Below are 19,203 nucleotides of genomic sequence, written 5' to 3' on the forward strand. Positions count from 1 at the left end.
TAGCCCCTCTTTATCCCTCGATTGCCAGTAGAGAGGATTTGTAAATATGGATGCAAGCTATGGGATGGTTCCTGACTTGTATCCATTATTGTTCAGGATAGAGTTTGTCTCTTTTTGACAATGAACTGGAATGGGCAAATGAGAAAATGGTTCAGTGGGGTGCAAATAATAGACACATGAGAAACAAAGTGGGTTTGAGTGACACCTTAAAAAAAGAGGTAGGTGTTGTTTTAACCACGATTGTGCCATTTTCTCCATTGTAATTGGACTAGTTCAGTTATCCACCACTATTCCTGATTGTCTTGTTTCTCTTTGTGTTGTTTCTTAAAACTGTATGCAATGTTTGCACTCCTCAAGAGGGGATCTTAATAATTTGTTGACATGGGGCTGCAATATACATTTCACAAAGTTAATTTACTCAAACTCTACATCAAAGCTAGGTTGCAAGCAGGCTAAGTGCAGAATTGACTATAGCGTGATTTGGCTATTTTTAAAGCCAAAAAGAAATTAAGAAAATAGGAAATCACTGCTATACAATTTAAGTAGTTTTATTTTTTAGAAGAGTACATTAAAAGAAATCCTGCCACTACTGTCATATATATATTTTTTACTGTAATGGTCTCATTGCTAAATAAGTTGATACATTCTAATCTAACACACAAAGAAGACTGTTACAGAATACAGAATAGGAAAATAAATAAAGACCTGCAACTTCAGAGGAAAAGATTAAAAAGGGCAAAAACGATTGCAAAAAGAATATATCAACAGAGTAAAGGCCAATTTGATATGTACTTACAACATTTCAAAAGGAGACAAGAGCTCCAGAACTCTGAAACAAAAAAATCATCCAGTAAGTTCTAACAATAATACTAAACATTAAATGTAGCCTGTAACAATGATAATGTTTACAATATATTTATAATATAAAGTAGTTCCCCTGTGTTCCCTATAATAAGTGTCAAATTCTATACATAAAATGTCCCCTAAAAAGTAGTAATGAGGAATAAGTACTTAGTTATGTCTTTACTCCTTCATATCATTAAGACTACCAAATGACATTGACCTTAGGAAGGTAATTAGTAAGCATTTATAGCTGTAATGAAAGAAACACAATTTCAACTTTTTGCACCCAAATTAATTTATTTATTGTTTGCACCTGCTTTTTTAACACTGGGTTGTAGACATTCGAATTGCCTTTCTTTTTTTTAATATTTTGGGGGTTTGTTTATGAAATTTGTCATACTTCATCACTCCCTTGTTGGTCCTCTGTTCATATTCTTTATATTGTAATTTTCCCTGGTCCTTCTATCTATAATTATGCGTTTAGAACTTTGAGATGTGCCAGAGCTTTTAAACTGAAGACCTGCCTCCCCATTCATTTATTGATGAGAAGTCCTGTCCACTAATAAATCGTTCATTGCTTCATGTGATAGTAACACTGCAGTGTGTCATCTGTGATGTACCACGTTACCTGCAGCCTGGCATCTTCCTGATCATGGGACATTGATAGTCATGAAACCAAGATGGGCTAGCACAATGAGGATACAAACAACAACATTGGTGTAAACAGTGCATCGTGCATTTTATTAGAACAGTCACTGTCCAAATACGGCAAATAAAGTGCAGTGCAAATTCAATAATTAACCAATAAATAATTAAACTGTCTTTTTGGTGTTAATCAGTGGGAGTGAAAAATCAACAAATTAATAAATCCAAATGATAGGTAAAATAAAGAATAAAAAATTGGGCTCCTTCTTTACTATTTCCTCTTAAAGCTCAATATGTCTCTCTTCCTTGCCTCCTCCTACTCACCCATCAGGTCTTATCAAAGTGGCTGAGACACCAGCAAATGCAGTCAACCATTAAATGGCTTTTAGTCCCAGCCACCGCTAGAATGCTCAAAGCCAGCTTCATCAAGCCACCACCATTCCTTGGGGTCCGTAGGACAAACTCTGAAGCTTAATTGGCCACTCCTGCTCCTTCGATTCACAGTAGAAGTGACCTGCCCCTGGAGTACCATTCCTCAAGCTCTCTGTGAGGCCGACTCCCACTTGCCTTGTTTCTTAACTACTGCACTGACACACTACTGATCTTACTGCTTGTCTCCACACAAACTCACTCTCTCAGTTTCTCTCCCTTTCTTTCTTTTCTTGACCCTATCTTTTTGCCTTACTCAGACTCCTCAATATATTTTGTAGGTGCAGTTGCTTTGCCTAACAACCTACAGAGTATCAATGAGGAAACCGGCTGAGCCAATCTTGTTTGCACATGAAAACGCAATCAACCAATTTCCCCATTGCTCATTCTATGCCCACCCAACATTGGAGCAGCACACAACCACACTCACCTAATCTGATCTTCACTGTTTTTATAACAAAAAGTCTTACACTACCATAGACCCCTAACATGTTTCACCACATGGCGTGAGACAGATGTGCAATTATAGAAGAAAAGCTAAAGAAAAGTGGGTAAAATCTTTGTCAGCTAGAAAATATGAATATCTGGGAGGCTTAAGAAACTGCCACTGAATAACACAGAAGTCCTGCAGATGAGGTGCATTAGTAGTGTAAATGTAGCAGGACTCTTGGGCAGTGAATGAGGGGAAGTTTGGTCTTCAGTTCAAAATCTTTACCTCATTTCTGTATGCTTCACCATTGTGCAAAAGAGAAGTTTTTTTATTTAGCAATACTTTAGTGAAAATACATGTTTGGAAAAGAACCGCATAAGTGAGTACCTGACATTTGAATTACGTGACATGTAAGTTTGATATTGTTTGCTGTTGTTGAAATTGTGTACCCATTTAAGCCTTTTTTTCAGGAACTTTATTATCTATATTTCCATAAAAAAAACATAAAAGTGAATTTTCTTTCACCACTAAAAATGCAGGGTTGAATAACTGTAATGACTAGGAGTTTCCTCCAAGACAAAATAGGTGTGAGATCTCCATTTTTTTTTTATTGATTTTATTTGAAGCAAATAACATTCCATACAATCAAGTCAAACTTAACAAACCCCCACCCAAGAAAAAGAAAGGCGAGCCAATTACCAGAGCAAATTTTAAAAGCAGTAAGGATATAGATGCTTATTCTAGAATGTTACTGATTAGATCCAACCATATTTTAAAAATACAATACAATACAATAGTTTATTTTTGTATAGCCCAAAATCACACAGGAAGTGCCGCATTGGGCTTTAACAGGCCTTGCCTCTTGACAGCTCCCCAGCCTTGACTCTCTAAGAAGACAAGGAAAAACTCCCCAAAAAAACCTTGTAGGGAAAAATGGAAGAAACCTTGGGAAAGGCAGTTCAAAGAGAGACCCCTTTCCAGGTAGGTTGGGCGTGCAGTGGGTGTCAAAAGGAGGGGGTCAATACAATACAATACACAGAACAGAACAAATCCTCAATACAGTATAAAATAAAAAAATTTTTAAAAGTAAAAAAAAAATGTTTTGAAGAGATCCTCTAAGTGGGAATTTTATTTTTTTCCAGTTTCAAAAAGTATAGAACATCAGTTACCCACTGACTTACAAGAGGTGGGGTGGGATTCTTCCAAATGAGCATGATAAGTCCACATGTAAATAGTGAAGTAAAGGCAATTACAGTTTGTTTGTCCTTCTCCACTTTAAGCCCAGCTGTTAATGGATTAGGAGGAATTCTGACAACAAGGCTGTCTGAGAGGCATTCAAAGATTTTTGTTCAAAATGACGTTAATTTGCTGCACGCCTAAAACATGTGGCTTGTATCCCTCTATATTCAGATAAATCATTTTCACAGACCAGAGTCCTCATGTTTAAACGTTGCGTACGCACAAAAATGTTGTGTACTCCCGTTTCCCACTCAAATCGTGATGTATAAAACCTAAATTTGGTGGAAAGCCACATACATTTTCACGCTAGCTCAAACCCTGGTGTACACAAGTTCTCTGCTCAGGTTTGCAAACAGGCGGCACCCAGCGTCAAAGCAGTGCTTTTGTTCCAGTGTGGTTTCCCTTTCTTCTTTAGATCCACATCCCTAACGTGGCTTTATCATATGCACTGAAATTAACCGCATATGTTTATTAGTTTAAGGCATCTGATTGTAATTAACCTGTAACAATATAATGGTCCACAGAACAGCCAAACTATTTCAAATACCATAGCTCCTTTAGCGTTGTTACTCTTCTTCTTCTTTCAGCTGCTCCCGTTAGGGGATGCCACAGCGGATCATCTTTTTCCATATTACTCTCGCTACACCACTCGGAGTATTTATATCACTGTATCTGAGTGTGGAATTACAGCTCTACAGCAGCTGATTGGAAAGAGAATTATCAGTATATAGCATCAAGAACACGCTGCCTCAGCCATGCTGTCTATTGAACTGCTCTCATACGGCAAACGCTTCAGAGCCTTTCCTGTACTGACCTCGTGGTTCAGAAACAGTTTCATCCCAAGAACTATAAATGCAATCAATCAGTCCATCAAGTGCTCCTTGTAGAACTGTTTGTACTTACAAGTACAATTACCTCACTGTAAACTTGCGATACAGTTATAATATTGCACAACCAGAGCCACTTTAGCACATATTGACATATGATGACAATATAATTTTTAAGATGAAATGCAGCAAAATATGTTTATTATATTATACAAATATAACTTTAACTTCATTTAAATAATCTATATTGTTAATAATTAAACATGTGAGGACATGGTGTCGCAGCGCTATCAAGGAGCTGGCGCCCTGTTCACAGATTGTTCCTGCCTCGTACTGTATTCTTGCTGGGGCTGGCGTGACACAGGAAGGATAGAATAATTAAACATGTACTATGAAGATATTTCAATGTTCCTTGAAAGTTCTGAAGAATTGGCATTCTCAGTTTACAGATGGCTTTACATCTATTACAGAGCTGATTGTGTGGCGATTGGGTATTTGGAGAAAGAAAAGAAGATTGGGTATTTGGAGAAAGGCGCCAGCTCGACACTATCACTGCACTACTGTGTTCCCATGTTTCATACATGCTTTAATTCCTATCATCATGAAAATATCAAGTATACATCTCAGTATTTAAATTATTCAGAGAGCTGTAATATCATGAATGTAATGAATTCTGTGTCCTATTGGAGAAAGACAAAGCCCATTTAAGAAGTATGTAGTGATTCACACACATAGAGAACATAGAAGAACACATACAAAACCAAGCATTTAACGTGCTACTTTAGTTACGAAAGAATTTGAGAAACTAGTAAATTAAACGATTTTAAGATGAAGTTTATGATGTTCTACTTTAATGACAAAATAAACTAGAAATTTAAGTAGAAATTTCAAGATTAAAGTTGACATTTCGAGCTTTTTTCCCACTGTGTGCCTATTTTTTTGTCTGTACCCTAATAAGCTTTCATATGACACTCAGATGGTGGGCTACGACTCGCCTTTTCACGGAGACTTTGATATCTGACAACTTCTTTTTTATTTTGGGCACTGTGCAACTTTGTGAACTTTAGCTTTCAAGTTTCTCCGACACTCTATGTCACTCGATCAACTTCCTTTTCTTGTTTATACCACTGTTTAAACCAACAAATAGTACGTTTTTCCTTGACTCCACTTGGTATTTGCTGAAATTCTTCTATTTACCCCTATGCTTTTGCCATTTTCTTTTCACAGAACGCTGTGCTTAAGGGCTATTTATATTGATTTGCATATTAAAAGAGGTGTAATTCTGGGAGGAGTTTGGAGAGTGGCAGCAGGCACGTACGTTACTTTTCATGCTGACCAGGATTTATGAAGTGGAAGAACGTGGAAGTTGGCGATTGCACAGATTTATGCATCTGGATTTTTTTGTGCATATGAACATTTCCACTTTTGTCCATACGCCATGTTTTAGTGTGAATTCTACGCACGGCATAATGCATGAGGCCCAAGGTGAAAATACAGAACAATTCTTTATTTGCACATAGATATGCACAAATTTCTCAATCCACGGAGTGAGCTGTTAATTCCCTTTTATACTTTTCCATTATCTTATCTAATATATCAACTCATCTGACTTTTAATAAATATGCAGAATACTATCATCTTAGTCAATCAACTACAGGCACCAGTAAATTCATATACATGTTGATCCTTCCATTATTCTAAACACCACTTTGTTAATAGGGGTGTTCTATGGGTTTTCCCATTGATCTTATCACCGCTTCATAGAAGGGGTGTTTGTGCTTTCTAACTAGTTTGTTCCTGCTTTTTAAGGGGGTGTTTATTACTCCTTTACTTAATTTTAATTTTATTAATTACCTTGATAGGTCCTCTTAAAATGAGGCAATCCTCACATGTTCAAGCTTTAAGCCATGTTTAGTTAACCCTTTAGATATCTTCAGTCCGTTTCTTTCTGCTTTTAATAATCTATTGATACGACTTAATTTCAGTATAATTACCATGTGTTTATTTAAAATATTTGATTAAAACTCTATAGGCTCAGTCTTTAGGCTTGTCCTGGATACATGTTAGACAATTTTAAATGAGATAAACATGCTTGATGTGTGAGATCTCCAAAATCAAGCCAGATCTACCTGGTCTACCCTGCAGAGGCGCACCTGACTTCAGCAAGGCCCCTAAGCCTATCTGCTGGCTTAAACAGGAGTAGGTCCAAAGATCAGGAACTGGCAAAACAACTATAAATAATTCAAAAATATAACAAAATCCCTACAAGAGGAGGGATAACGATAAACAGTCTTAGTTTTAACAGTTTTAAAGGATAGGTGATATGACTTTTAAAAGTCAAGCATTTATCCATCCATCCATTTTCCAACCCGCTGAATCCGAACACAGGGTCACGGGGGTCTGCTGGAGCCAATCCCAGCCAACACAGGGCAGGGAACCAATCCCGGGCAGGGTGCCAACCCACCGCAGGACACACACACACCAAGCACACACTAGGGCCAATTTAGAATCACCAATCCACCTAACCTGCATGTCTTTGGACTGTGGGAGGAAACCAGAGCGCCCGGAGGAAACCCACGCAGACACGGGGAGAACATGCAAACTCCACGCAGGGAGAACCCGGGAAGCGAACCCAGGTCCCCAGATCTCCCAACTGCAAGGCAGCAACGCTACCACTGCGCCACCGTGCCGCCCTCAAGCATTTATTTTTCAAAAAATAGAAAAATATAAAAGAAAATCTAGAAACAGCAAAAAGAGGCAAAACTGTTCCCTTAAAGGTAATCCGAAGCAAATGAGTTTCAAAAATGCAATCCAAAAATCAGAATCAATTAAAAAAAGTAATAAAACCAGAAAATCCAGCACAAAGAACACAGTAGCTTTAATAGCCTGAGAACAGGCTCACAAGTGGTGATATTAGAGTGGCCCCACCTTTTGGGGGGTTCCACACACAAGAACAAGAAACATAATTACATTTAAAGGGACAGTGCACAATTACAAAAACAAATATGAAATCAACAGAAATATCCCATAGACATGAAAAATAACTATAAATTAACAAAAACAATATGTATTTTTTTCTTTCATTTTTAATGTTGGGAAACTTGCCACAAAAATTTATAGCACACATTTAAGGTTATTTATTTTCCATTGAAGAAAAAGTGTACACTTTGAAATTGCATTTTGTGGTTTAAATGAGTGCTTATTTATATATTAAAGTCTGCACAATAAAGGTGTTTATTTTTTTTACACTCACCACCTCTCTGTGTCTGCCTCACTCGTTGTTCCACTGGCCCCTTAGTCTCATTTACTACATGACCCTGGTGTTTTGCTAAGATCTTATTAAGGCTGAGAACACCAGGTCATGTTACTTTTGATATATTTTTCTACTTTTTGAGTAAATATTCTCATTTGTAAAGACTCCTTTTGTGGAATGTCTCTTCAAGCCAAACCTTTTATTACATTTACCTTTCCTTTGTAAGACATTTAAGAGCTTTAAAGGCATTTTGAACTTTAAAAGCTAGTTTCCCTATTCTGGGCCTTGGTTGGAGCAAATCTTTTTTGGACAAGCCAGTGGAGATTAGTGCCCTACTCTGGTGACTGACTGGAAAGCCTCACACCATTTTCGCAATTGTCCTGACACCTAAACATGATATAAAGAGAGCAGAGTCAATAACATTCCTTTTTTGCTTTGATGCAGTTTTCTGCTCATTTCTACCCACTACAGACTTAGATTGCTGTCTTCAGATGCTGTCTATAAAACAGTGCAATCACACACCTCACTCTCCACAAACCCATTCTATGTATTTAATGTATTCTATGCCTTAAACCATAATATGGGCCATTATTTTAGTACAAGCAAGACTGTGTTGGCATTCATTTCTTTAATATTGATGTGCATGATCCCATATGCATTACTATGAATCTGATCTACAATTCAGTGATTAATCCACTTACTTGCTGAACCAATCTGATTCCAATACAATCTTGCTAGGAGACAAACATCATATCAGCAAATTTGGAACAAAATGGAAAAGATGAAACCAACTGTGACTAGTCTGCTAGTGGATTACAGGGACAACCATGTGCACCCTCCTAAAGCATGATGTATTCATATGTGCCTGCTCACCAAACACAATTCAGGCACAGATAGTGAAATTGTAGGTGAAGAGAGAGAGAGAGACCCTGGATGCCTCAGAGTTTGTTCTGCATTCTTTCAGGGTGGTGAATGAAAACCACTAAATTGAAAGAGCATACTATTATGTCTTTAAAAGCAAGCTCTACAGCAAGCTTCACACTATAAGGTCCATCCAGAAACATGTTGCATCATGTCAGGTGACCCTTGAACGAAACAGGTGGAGGCCAGGAGCAGGATGGAAGTAGAACTCTGCCTTCATAAAGATAGGAAATCTTACATGAAGAAGACCATCACCTTAAAAACTAGGAACAGTGAGCTACTGTACGTCCATGATCATAATCGTTAAAGACTGGAGTCTTTGTGTCATATGTGTCTTCATTTCCTGTCATCTCATACAGTACATAAAACCTCCAAATACATATTTTAATTTTACTGCAAAATGCATTTGGTATCACAATGTTGCAAATAATGCACCATACGTCATTATACAGCGCCTTCATTTAGCCTAAAACACTGTAATAATGACTCTTATAACCTTCAATGACATCCTGAGGGAAACTGCCTGATCCACCATAATATAAAGGTTTAGGGTGGTCCCACAAATGTTCCAACCAAGGAATACAAGGAATTGATGACAAATCAAAGGGAAATTACAGTACATAATAACAGAATAATAAACATAAACGACAGCAATCATAAAAATATATGGAGAATAATAATTCAAACTAGCCAACCCGCGGCGTAACATACGCCGCATAATTATGTATTGATGGGTGAACACTTGCTGAATGACACAGTTGTCCAAATGGGGTGGGTTTGTGGATACCACTGTGAGTGAATGAAAAGATGGACCTCTGGAGAGAGCAACATACAATTGTCCGTGACTGAAAGCGGGATCGTCTGTGACGATGGAGGCCACGCTGGTGAAAGTTACTTCGTCGGTAGGGATAAGTTTCAGCACTTGTTCATTAAGGTGTAGCGAGTCTTCGTTGTTGACACTTAATATAGCTTGCCTACTGAGTTGTTCCGGAGTCACAGTTGAGAAACACTTTTTTAATGTCTTTTAAGCACAGTGAAAAAAATTAACATGTGAAACATCCGTAATGTAATAAGCCACCAAGAAAAGTAACATTGCAACAATGCACGCTACGATCTGATCGCTGTAAACAGAAGTGAAAACAAAATCGAGGCCGGTGCATTCTTTAACTGCCTTGTAGCGCAATGGTAGTGCTGCTGTTTTGCAGTAAGGAGACTGTGGAAGATTTTGGGTTCACTTCCCGATTTCTCCCTGTGTGAATATCGCTTTGAATACTGAAAACACCGGTATATCAATGTAATGAAGTATTATTATTCTTATGCGTCAACGCTCTCTCTCTCCCGTGCCTGTATGCGTGTGTGTGTCGCTCGCTCCCTCTCGCTCGCTGCACGTGTTCCTGCAGGCATACAAGTAAGTGAATGAAAAGATGGAACTCTGGAGAGAGCAACATACAACTGTCCGTGACTGAAAACTGGTTTTGGCAGATACATGCACATCTTTTTGAAAGTTTGGCCCTGTGCCTTATTAATTGTCATTGCAAAGGCAAATCTAACAGGAAATTGTCTTTGCTCAGATGCACCCGCAGGCTCTCTCTCAGCAGCACCCGAGCTCCCTCCCCCTTTGTCTCTCAGAAGCACGGGAGCCCCCTCTCTCTCTGTAACATTGCAGCAGTTGTATAAACACTTTTTTTTAAATGAGTTTTAAGCACAGGGGGAAAAAAACCCAGGCTACCTGCATACGCAGGCTCTCTCTCTCTCTCTCAGCAGCACGGCGGCCTCCCCAGCCCCCCCCCCCCTCGCTCTCTCTCTCTGAGCAGCACGCGAGCCCCCTCCCCCTCTGTCTCTCAGAAGCAGGCGAGCCCCCTCTCTCTCTCTCTCTGTAACATTGCAGCAGTTGTATAAACACTTTTTTTTAAAATGAGTTTTAAGCACAGGGGGAAAAAAAGGAACATTTGAACAAATCCGAACTTTATGTAAAAGCCAACCAAGATAGTAACATTGCAGGAGTTCACCATTTTTAATCAGGCGACTGACAGTAGTGGAGTCAGGCACAGAGAAGGTCAGCTGCTGAGAAAGCATCTCGACTGTTGCAGGGCGGTGAAGCAGGTGAGACGCTAATGAAAAAGAGGCACAGGGCTTATTGGTTTTTAAAGACTGCTTCCTTCATTGTGTTTTAACCTCAGTTTTAAAGGATTGCGCGGCTCTCTCTGTCGCGCTGCCTGTGTGTGCGCGGCTCTCTCTCTCTGGCTGCCTGTGTGTGCCTCTGTTTCTCTCTCGCGCTGCCTGTGTGTGCTTCTGTCTCTCTCTGGCGCTGCCTCTGTGTGAACCAAGGTTCCACTGAGGTTGACTAATGAAAAGTTAACGTGGCTCAGAGCTGCATGTGGACTGTGGCACAGACAAACAGAAATGACGGCATGTTTTCCGAGGCGTCGCGTCCGAGTTGGTGGGCGTGGCTCTGCGAGTTGTCATCACATCCAATGGTCTTAGAGTTGGTGGGCGTGGCTCCTTCCTGTATGCGCCATGGGTGTCTTACTTGTCGGCGGCTTAGTGAATCCACGCCCCTTCCGGCGTGCTTTCCATGGTTGGCTACTTGTCTTCTGGCTTAGTGAATTATATATATAGATTTAACAAAAATTAAAAGAAAACAGGGCGGCACAGTGGCATAGTGGTAGCACTTCTGCCTCACAGTTAGGAGACCTGGGTTTGCTTCCCAGGTCCTCCCTGCGTGGAGTTTGCATGTTCTCCCCATGTCTGTCCAAAGACATGCAGGTTAGGTGCATTGCCGATCCTAAATTGTTGTGGGTGTGTGTGTGTGCCTTGCGGTGGGCTGGCGCCCTGCCCGGGGTTTGTTTCCTGCCTTGCACCCTGTGTTGGCTGGGATTGGCTCCAGCAGACCCTCTAGTTAGGATATAGCAGGTTGGATAATGGAGGGATAAAAGAAAACATAACATTCACTAAAACACAAGTTCATACATAACACCTAGTATTTGGAACATGTAAACTTTTGCACTGTTACAAAATTGTAAAACATGATGATTTTTTTTTGCTGAAACTTACCATAGGGAAATTATCAATTCCGTAAAAACTGTAAGGCAATAGTGCTAAGAACTGCGCCATTGTGCCTCAAACATGAAAAGACTCACATAACCACAAACTAACAAATCGCCTAAAACTAGCAATAAGTAAAAAAGATACATATCATTGAGCTAACAGAGTTCTAATCTTGGAGTGCTGGCATGGGAATGGCTCACTCCAGCGTTTGAAATCAAGACTCTGGGCGCAGCTGGAACTTTTTTTTTTTTTGTTTCTGATCTCTACGCAAATGCTTTGCACCTTTTTATTTTATCTCAATATTAGAAAACACCTTGTAAACTGTAATAAATCTATTATTATTACTTCTTATTATTATTATGTTTTCTTTCTTTAGAGGGAGCTCCTGTAAGGCTTGTTTTAGATTGTAGCTGTGGCACATGGCTAGTCAAACTCCATCGTCCTTCAGCCTGCCTTGCTGTCTGTGGGATCCCTAGGAGTATTTGAACGCTTCCTAATCCTCCATTGTGTTCAGTGCATAAGTGACCCACCCTTGTAGAGTTGTTCCTCTTGCTGCCTTGAAGTGTCGACTGCTCTCCACTGTGCTCACTTACACCCCGATTCTGCCTTTTCCAATGTGATTCCAGCCCTTCCTGGAACTCTGCTCAGGCTGCTTTTTAAACCGATTGGGACGAAAGTGCTTTACTTATGCACCCTAGAGCGCTAACAAGAAAATTGCCCAGACCGTGTGCATCTGTATGTGAATGCAGGCATTCAAATTCCCCATCAGTAGACCCAGGGCTGCTCTGTGTGCAATGCCCCTCCATGTCTGAGTGCACCAATTAAAATAAAACTTGCACCATCACAGACCCCTCTCATTACAATGTTTTTTTTTTTGTTTTTTTTAAATGTATGTGGGTTGCAAATTGGCTGGAGTACCGAGTGGTCAAGTCATGCTTGAAGGTTACACACATGTTTGCTACAGCTCTGTGGTGGTCACGTTGGCATCATGGGGAGCTGGGGAAAAAAAAATGTTAATCTAAGCCAGACATACGGTGAACTTTCAGGAAAATATTCAGCAAACAAGATCACTGGTGAATACAGCACATTTGCTGTGGAAAACACTTTGGTGAATTTTGCCGAATAACGGTAGTCATTTTATCTGCCTACCACCAAATGGATTAAGTGGCTTTGAGAACGAATACAGAAACATGGTTACTGACTCCTTTTTCCTTTTCTACAGCAGAAGCAGAACGTCTGGAAGAACAATGATGTCACTTCTGTTTCAGTCCTGAAATCCCCACCCTTTCCTCCAAGCGCCCTATTTAGCAATAAAAGAGACCAGAAGTCACTGTTCAAACGTGTCTGAAGATGGCACATCTCCCACTTCAGGAGCAATACATTTTTAGTTTAGCTGGTCTCCAATCAGATCAGTCTTGTATTTGCATAATCTGTTATTTTGATGGCTTTATTTTCCTTTTGGACATTAAATGAGTTACAGCGGGAGTCCCCATCCCTTTATGTTGCTTCTTTTACCTTATTACAACACATACTTTAATATTTTACAATCTTAGCATTACATCAAATTAAATAACACTAAATTAAACAAGTAAGTAGTGAAAAGAAACACAGTATGAATTTAACTAATTTCTGACTGTGAAAAGAAAACTAATGTGTTACATCTGAGTAAATGGGTTGATCTTGTAAAATAATATTCTTATCTTACAATTCTGTTTCAGTTTCTGTAGTCTTCACATGAAACTGTGTAAAATGGTTATGCATGCACTTTGCAAAATTAATATATGTATATATGAAATGTATGATTTTATATTGTGAAAATCTCTATTAATCATATTCCTTAAATTCTAAGATAAATGTAGCAGTACAAATTATGTATATCTTATGAGATAGCTGTGGTAAAATTACAGTTCTATTATGCACAACAGTATAGAAATTATACTATATGTAATTACATTTTAATCAAAAACGCAAAAGCAATGTCTTCTGTATTTTGTTTTCAATGAAATACAAGATTGCAGTTACATATTGAATCACTGCATGATGAGAGCAAGTTTTTTTTTTTTTTTTCATTTTTATGTGGCATGCCATTATTCTGTAACAATATCTTATGGAACATTTTTTGCTTTGATGATAGTTCTTTTCTCTCTTTGCATATGCTCAATCATGACCCAGATGCATTTAGCCTGAGCTGCAAACAATTTCTATTTAAATGCATTCTAATGTATTCATTTTTGCAGCTCTGTGATATTCGCAGCTTATCTGAAAGCGTTTTGAATTTCACTAATTTGTGCTTTTATGCAAAACAGAAATGACACAAGCTGGGATACTTCAAAGTTTTTTGAACTCACAATTTCATTATATTTTTGAACTTTAATTGTAAGAAGCAATAATGATAAGTTTAAAGCTTTGCTGGACAGAAAAGGATACTTGGATACAACTTGATGAGTCAAGTTTTCATGAACAATATTAAACCTAAACATTTTTTTTTTTAAAAGTTTGTGTTTAAGCCTTCTTGTTATAAAAGTGATTCTGATCAGCAACTATGCAAGTGATCAAATGCTAATTGGTTCAGATGCTAATTGGTTTACATACTGTCCGAACAGCATGTACTAATAGCTGAAACCTGCTGTTCAATCAGCGTACAGCAGCAATTTGCTAAGAGAACAGCAATTCACTTGACCCAGGAACAGAGAATATTTTAATTGGGAATAAAAAAAAAAAAAACTTGATAATGCTGAGGAACAAAAACATTGTTTATAGCCAGTAAGCTAATGTAAATGCCAAAAAGGATTTCAGCATACAAAATAACAGAATTTTCACTTCAAAGAACATCACATAACGTAATTATCTGAAGATGTAAGTTTATTTCCATGCATTTTTGCTCTAAATTACTTTAACAGCAAAAGTTTTTGGCATAAGGCTGCTTGTGCACAAATCATTTCTTGGCATTTTTATTATAATCGGTTTATCTCTTTTGAAGTGCATTTTGTTTTGCATTGTAACTCATTATAATTATCTTATTTGCAATTTTCTAATAAGCAACCAGCACTTGTTTAACCAACTCTTTTTCTGCCATTCTTAATTCTCATTCAGTGCATTTTGAAATGCATTTGACGTTATTATACATTATACTTCACTCGGCATTATGTCGAACTTGTCAGCAATATGTTTACTGTACAGTGCCTTGCAAAAGGACAACAAGTTTTCAAATGCTATTGAATTTTAAATAACATGTACAACATCTGAATGCAAAGTTACATATTTAAGATATCAAATGTCAAAATTAGATGAAGAACAAGACAAATTATTTTAGCAGGTGGGAAATATCAGCAGTCCCCATTTACTTAGATCATTGCCATGATGTTAATTCTTAATAAAATAATCCAGCAATCTCCTGTATTACCTGCATAGACAATCCTGCCTAGATGAATGTATCAATTCCATCAGCTACATCCACCCATTTTCAGATACATTTTTCAACTTCCCCTTCATGTGCAAACACATTTTCTCCTGTTTACAGTTTCATGTTTAGTAATGGAAATTTCACATTGAATCTTACTTAGGCTTCCTGCCTTGTGAAAATTTACCCTTTTTTATTTTCCCTTCTGAATCTTCAGTCATGTACTTTTCGATGTAACATTTCACCACACTCTGGTGACAACATTTCTAACTAGAATTAAAATTACAATATACCATAGAAGATACCATAGTACTAAAAATATTAAGATTTTAAAATCCATCTGTTCCCAAAGTAATTAAGGTCTTTTTTGACCAACTTCTATATCATATTATATAATACTAGACCACTAAGTAATGATTTACTAACAGTTGTACATAAACAGTAGGAAAAAATGCAGCTCTGTGCGTTTCATTATTTTGCTTCATTTTGCATTAAGCAGCATTCAAATAGCAGGATTAAAGCCTCGGGCCATCAAATTTGGATTTATTATGTCTTACTATATTTTTAGGTATCAGTATCATATTATTTGTTATGTAATTGTTTGTGATGATGTGCCACAGCACTTTTAACTGCATCCTGCAAAACATGGAATAATAATCTATTTAAGTCTCCAAGGCTATTTTTGAATTATTGGAGGGCAAGTAAGAGAGAATAAGAGAAAATAAACTTGTGAACACAAAAGAACTCCAAGAGGCATTATTAAAGTCAAATAAGTTCTCTATTAAACTGGAATGATGAAAAATTGGTTAAAGCAACAATCCAAGACCTATAATAAACAGTAACACTGCTTTCTGCTTTCAAAGTAATGTCATCACATTATATTAAAAATGTGGGGGATGTCTGACATTTGAAGAAAACATTTCTTCATTTCCAGATTATTTGTAACTGCACCGCTGTGGTTTACTTACTCTGGTCTCAGAAAGGCTGTACTATATTTTTAATAACACCATGAATGAGGTGGATAGGCGAGCTTTGTTGGGCTGAATGGCCTATTCTCATCAAGAGTTTTCTATTGTTCTAATTTTAAGGTGTTTTCTTTGTGGCAGCGTTGGCTGCTTTTGTTGGCGCTCTTTTCATGCCCTGTTTACCATTTGCACATTTTCCATGCATTACTGTTTGCAGCAGTGTTGTAAATTATTCTTGTTAGGAGCTAAACAGTTAGGGCATGTACCGCCAGATGAACAAAACAAACCCTTGTGATTTTGGCCATAAGATAAGTGTTTTTTTTAAACACAACATGCTGATTACTTTGTTTTTGTCTCCTTTCATTGCTAAGGTTCAGACAAATCAGTAACACGAATATTGATGTGCTTCATGAGTTAAACAAGTTTTTAATTAAAAATCAATATAAAGCCTCAAACTTCATACTGCTAGTTAGGGAAATAGTTACCAGTTATTGATAGGACAGCTTGCTCGATTCTTTTTAATAATAATTCTCAGGGTTCATTCCTGGATCTTTTTGCTCTTTTGCTTCAGACTTTTAGCTATCCTACACTGTCTACTACTGACTACTTCTCTCTTGTCCACCCCATAACGGGTCTCCATTTCTTGGTCATCTAGCTTTTCCTCTAGGACTTATTGAACATACCTGTTTTTCAGCCAGACACAATAACTATAATGGTGTTGCAGATGGGTAGTAGAGATTTTTGACCCAATCTCAAATGATTTTGAATCTGCAGCCTTCCAATTCAAAAGACACATATTGGTTTATTGTGTTGCTGTAGACAGGCAAACCACCGTTTTCTACATCTGCAGTTTTGGATATGCACCAGCCCTGCTCGCAGTCACTAAAGAGATGTTTTTTTGTGAAATGCTGTGCAAGAGCCAATCCTAGTAAAATATCAATGTTAAATTCACATAACTGTTTGCTTAATTATAATAATATGTAAGTTTTACATCCATCCATCCATCCATTGTCTCCCGCTTATCCGAGGTCGGGTCGCGGGGGCAGCAGCTTGAGCAGAGATGCCCAGACTTCCCTCTCCCCGGCCACTTCTTCTAGCTCTTCCGGGAGAATCCCAAGGCGTTCCCAGGCCAGTCGAGAGACATAGTCCCTCCAGCGTGTCCTGGGTCTTCCCCGGGGCCTCCTCCCGGTTGGACGTGCCCGGAACACCTCACCAGGGAGGCGTCCAGGAGGCACCCTGATCAGATGCCCGAGCCACCTCATCTGACTCCTCTCGATGCGGAGGAGCAGCGGCTCTACTCTGAGCCCCTCCCGGATGACTGAGCTTCTCACCCTATCTTTAAGGGAAAGCCCAGACACCCTGCGGAGGAAACTCATTTCAGCCGCTTGTATTCGCGATCTCGTTCTTTCGGTCACTACCCATAGCTCATGACCATAGGTGAGGGTAGGAACATAGATCGACTGGTAAATGGAGAGCTTCGCCTTGCGGCTCAGCTCCTTTTTCACCACGACAGACCGATGCAATGCCCGCATTACTGCGGATGCCGCACCGATCCGCCTGTCGATCTCACGCTCCATTCTTCCCTCACTCGTGAACAAGACCCCGAGATACTTGAACTCCTCCACTTGGGGCAGGATCTCGCTACCAACCCTGAGAGGGCACTCCACCCTTTTCCGGCTGAGGACCATGGTCTCGGATTTGGAGGTGCTGATTCTCATCCCAGCCGCTTCACACTCGGCTGCGAACCGATCCAGAGAGAGCTGAAGATCACGGCCTGATGAAGCAAACAGGACAACATCATCTGCAAAAAGCAGTGACCCAATCCTGAGCCCACCAAACTGGACCCCCCCAACACCCTGGCTGCGCCTAGAAATTCTGTCCATAAAAGTTATGAACAGAATCGGTGACAAAGGGCAGCCCTGGCGGAGTCCAACTCTCACTGGAAACGGGTTCGACTTACTGCCGGCAATGCGGACCAAGCTCTGGCACCGATCGTACAGGGACTGAACAGCCCTTATCAGGGGGGCCGGTACCCCATACTCTCGGAGTACCCCCCACAGGATTCCCCGAGGGACACGGTCGAATGCCTTTTCTAAGTCCACAAAACACATGTAGACTGGTTGGGCAAACTCCCATGCACCCTCCAGGACCCTGCTAAGGGTATAGAGCTGGTCCACTGTTCCGCGACCAGGACGAAAACCACACTGTTCCTCCTGAATCCGAGGCTCGACTATCCGACGGACCCTCCTCTCCAGGACCCCTGAATAGACTTTTCCAGGGAGGCTGAGGAGTGTGATCCCTCTGTAGTTGGAACACACCCTCCGATCCCCCTTCTTAAAGAGGGGGACCACCACCCCGGTCTGCCAATCCAGAGGCACTGTCCCTGATGTCCATGCGATGTTGCAGAGGCGTGTCAGCCAAGACAGTCCTACAACATCCAGAGCCTTGAGGAACTCCGGGCGTATCTCATCCACCCCCGGGGCCCTGCCACCAAGGAGTTTTTTGACCACCTCGGTGACCTCAGTCCCAGAGATGGGGGAGCCCACCTCTGAGTCCCCAGGCTCTGCTTCCTCATTGGAAGGCATGTTAATGGGATTGAGGAGGTCTTCGAAGTATTCCCCCCACCGACCCACAACGTCCCGAGTCGAGGTCAGCAGCGCACCATCCCCACCATATACAGTGTTGACACTGCACTGCTTCCCCTTCCTGAGACGCCGGATGGTGGACCAGAATCTCCTCGAAACCGTCCGAAAGTCATTCTCCATGGCCTCCCCAAACTCCTCCCACGCCCGAGTTTTTGCCTCAGCAACCACCAAAGCCGCATTCCGCTTGGCCTGCCGGTACCTATCAGCTGCCTCCGGGGTCCCACAGGACAAAAGGGTCCTGTAGGACTCCTTCTTCAGCTTGACGGCATCCTTCACCGCCGGTGTCCACCAGCGGGTTCGGGGATTGCCGCCATGACAGGCACCGACCACCTTACGGCCACAGCTCCGGTCAGCTGCCTCAACAATAGAGGCACGGAACATGGCCCATTCGGACTCAATGTCCCCCACCTCCCTCGGGATGTGGTCGAAGTTCTGCCGGAGGTGGGAGTTGAAGCTACTTCTGACAGGGGGCTCTGCCAGACGTTCCTAGCAGACCCTCACAACACGTTTGGGCCTACCACGCCTGACCGGCATCCTCCCCCACCATCGAAGCCAACT

Source organism: Erpetoichthys calabaricus, chromosome 6 (assembly GCF_900747795.2).
Source record: "Erpetoichthys calabaricus chromosome 6, fErpCal1.3, whole genome shotgun sequence".
NCBI lineage: Eukaryota > Metazoa > Chordata > Cladistia > Polypteriformes > Polypteridae > Erpetoichthys > Erpetoichthys calabaricus.